We start from the raw sequence: 3880 nt of genomic DNA, 5'->3' as shown, positions 1-3880 counted from the left end.
AGTGTCTCACTTTGTCGCCCCTGGTAGAGTGCTCTGGTATCATAGCTCACAGTAACCCCAAACTCTTGGGCTCAGGTGATTCTCTTGCCTCAGACTCCTTAGTAGCTGGGACTACAGGCATCCACAACAGTACCTGGCTTTTGCTATTTTTTAGAGAGCAGGTTTACACTTGCTCAGGCTGGTCTCAAACCTGTAAGCTCAGGCAATCCACCCACAATTTTTTTTGTTTTGTTTTGTTTTCCAATTCTTCAAATACCATATGATTATAACTATGTAAGGTATATACTAGTTTACTATTGATTTATCTCCATGCAGTTGGACTACTGGCAATTTTGATTTTTTAAATTTACTTTTAATGTCTTTTCTACAATTTTATCAGTAGTCTTGTATTATTTTTATTCTAAGGAAAAAATAGTTATTAGAGTAGTTTGAGGTTTCCAGAAAAATTGAGTCAGAACTACAGAGAGTTCTCATATACCTCCCTATCTCCCCTTCTCTGATTTCCTCTATTATTAACTTCTTGTAGTAATGTCGTTCATAATGTTACATTTTTTTTCATCTGTGTCTCAGTGAGGAATACATAGGAAAAATTCTAAAACTTCAGTGTTGGTGCCCACTGTGGCACCCCGTCACTGTGCCAATAAAACAGCTGGGACACGGATTAGAAGTACATGCTTGCAAGAGGTGGACTTCCCATTTGTGCAGGGAAAAGCCCCGAGTAACCTCTGCCATGGCCTTTTATTGAAACATAATACAACAGGTGTGCCCCCTCTCCCCCAATTATGTGCTTAATGATCCCTCCGTGCTCTTTCCCCAGCATTTGGACTTCCACCTTGTTGCCCCACAAATGTTCAAGGTATAACATCTGCTTGCTAATGAGCACAGATCTTAACTCCTTAATGTATGCAGTTGCTTGAGGGCTTGTCTATGGACTGCAAGACATCTCCATGCTGGCTCAGAGATTGCCTCACTCCCGGTGCCTCCTTCAGGAACCAATGACCATTTCTACAAGCCTGGCGCTCAGTCTCCTACACTTCAGCAGATTTTTAATCTTCTTAGTTGTTCCATTATGTGTTTTTATTTTTGTTTTAGAGACAGGCTCTCACTGTGTCACCCAAATTAGAGTGCAGTGGCCCCATATATTATTGTTCACTGCATTTTTGGACTCCTGGGCTCAAGTGATCCTCTCACCTCAGCCTCCAGAGTAGCTGTCTGCCATCAACTTCACTAATTTATTTTTAGTTTTGTTTGTTATAAAGATGGGATCTCACTGTGTTTCCCAGGCCTGTTCTCAAACTCTTGGGCTGAATTCCTGCTTTTGCCTCCCTTGGTGCTGGGATTACAGGAATGAACTAGTGAGCTTACCCTATTCTATTACATTCTAATGCTTTTTTCCTTTGGAAAAGAAATTGATAATCCATCTGGAGCTGTATATGCAGATTCCTGCTCTCCACTCCTCTTCAAAGTCTTGCTTTAAAAAAGTCAACTATGGTTTTTTTAGAGTAACCTCTTTTGGAAAAAATGCAATAGTTATTAATGTCTGTGAAACTTTTTTACATACTACCTTTTTAACTTAGTTATAGGGAATTTCTCAGTAACTTTTCAGAGTGAAGTCAATAATTTCAGAAGTTCAAAGTCAACTATTTTCCTCTTATTTTAAATATCTTCTTTAATTTCAATTTATGAGGCACAGTAAATAGGACACTCTGATTAATTTTAGGTATATTCTTCTAAATTTAAATCATGGAGTTTTGTGAAGACATAAGAAGCAGAATAGAAAGGTGAGACAAATGGGTAATATTTAATATGAAACAGTATTACACATTTCTTTTTGAAGCCATTTTACTTTTACCAGCAAATCTATTGTTTAAAAATATCTCATCTGTGTGCAGAATTGCAAAATATTGTATTTTGCTCTGTAACACACACTCTTATGTATATAAGTTTTGACGATTAAGTCCATGAACTCATCCTGAAAAAAGTGTGACATACGTCATTGCTAAATATCACTATGGTCGCCTTTGAAGTGCTCCCCTTGGGAAGCTATGTACTAGCCAGCACCTACTCTACCCTCAAAGCAATTTTGATACTCTTTTTTTGGAATGACCATTACAGCTTCTATCATACTACCCTTTATGTCCTGAATGTAATCAAATGTCTTCCTTTCAATATTTACTTTATCTTCAGGTAAAGAAAAAAGTCACTGGGGCCAGATTAGGTGAGTAGGTAGGGTGTTCCAATACATTTATTTGTTTACTGGCTAAAAACTACCTCACAGCCTCACAGATAGTACCCTGTGGGCTGGTACATTGTTATGCAAGAGCCATGAGTTGTTGGCCCAGATGCTGAGTTAAGATCTTTCAGTTAAGTTTCTCTATCAATGTTTACTTGGTCTGCCATGCTTCTCACAGTTAGCTGATGATTTTGACTCACAATTCAATGAATTTTTGCAGTGTTTTTGTCAGTTCTGCTTATTACTGACTGTTCTGACCTTTCTTCATCAGTGATGCTTTCTCTCTTAGAAAAACGTTTAAACCATTTGTACACTGTCGTTTTCTTCATGACATTAACCCTGTAAACTTGGATTAACACAGCCCTGATTTTACTTCCAGTCTTGCCATGTTTAACGAGAAATGTATGAATATTTGTTCATTGCTCTAATTCAAGCCCTGACATTCTTGTACAACAATAATGAATGGCACTCAGCAAGACACCTTCGTATGTCAACATGAGAACAGCTGTGAGACTGTGATGTGCCAAGGTTATGAAACTTTACCAAGTTATTTGTATAGTGATGCCAATATAAGCCCACAGTGGCAAGTTCATGAACTTAATTATCAGACCTCCTAGTGAGCCCCCATGTTTTGGGCCTAGATTTTCAGCAAAAGGCTGGCTCTTACCTGGGAGAGACACATGTATAGAGGGCTTATGTGGCCCCCTGTTAAAGGTGAAGATTGTACCGCCCTCCCACAGCATCCTGCTTTGTGAAGGCTGACCCCTCCCTCTCTCCCAGAAGCCCTTCTCTCCCCACCATGTCAGGGAATGTGGCCAACATGCCACAAATGTGGCTAGCAGGGCAGGAACTTCTGAGGCTGCTCAGCCCAGCTTGTGCAGGGATCCCAGTTCTCTGCATAGCCAGACCTGAGGCCTCTCAGCCTTTACTCCACAGAGCTAGGCCTGCCTTGGCCGATCCATCACTGTCCACTCCCCTCATCACTATGCTCCACAGAGGCCGCTCCAGCCAACTCCCACTGGATTCTGGATCCTTCCAGACTGGAACTCTGCACAGTGGGGCCAGGCAGGAGGGCTTGGCTCCTCTACTCCTGAGCTGAACTGCCCATGTATCTGCTCATCCTTATTTTTTCCTCAAAATGGGAGCAAAAATGTACATTAGACCCTGCAAAATACATTTGCTATCTCGAAGACTATTGTATTTTTTGGTGAAATTTACAGGACCTTGTATTATTGATCTAGCTTATAATATCCCTGTTATTAATCCCTCTTAATTTTTTATTTAAATAGTTTATTTCTTTTTTCAGTTATTCCAAGTCTTCTTTGTGATGAGGATCTTTCTTTTTGTATTTGTTTTGGTTTCCGTGTCTGATTCTTCCCTTCCTCTTCTCTTTTGTTATTCTCTTGTCACTGACATATGGTTTCTCAATTTCAGTTTATTCTGTTCCATTCTGTTAATTCATGCCATGAACAGTACTGCTTTGATAAGAAAATCTAGCCTAATCTGTTTTTAATTTTCTTCCTTCTTACCTTTACATATTATTGCTTATCATACTTGCCCTTATATTTTGTTAAGTATTCTTTTCATTTGGAATTAAACCCTTCTGCCCCTAAATAAAGAATTATCTCTCCCTGGTGTGTGTGTGTG

The 3880-nt window shown here is 39.5% G+C and overlaps 1 protein-coding gene across 4 annotated transcripts in view; it reads left to right on the top strand.

Annotated features, from left to right (window-relative positions):
- LRBA (LPS responsive beige-like anchor protein) overlaps positions 1-3880 on the top strand; it is a 736826-nt gene that overhangs the window by 201422 nt on the left and 531524 nt on the right. The gene's annotated exons all lie outside the window — the stretch shown is intronic.

The sequence above is a fragment of the Otolemur garnettii genome, unplaced genomic scaffold (assembly GCF_000181295.1).
Source record: "Otolemur garnettii isolate 467f Iridium unplaced genomic scaffold, OtoGar3 scaffold00041, whole genome shotgun sequence".
Lineage (NCBI taxonomy): Eukaryota > Metazoa > Chordata > Mammalia > Primates > Galagidae > Otolemur > Otolemur garnettii.
Note: the sequence above shows the minus strand (reverse complement) of the source record. Positions and strands in the feature narration are given on the sequence as shown.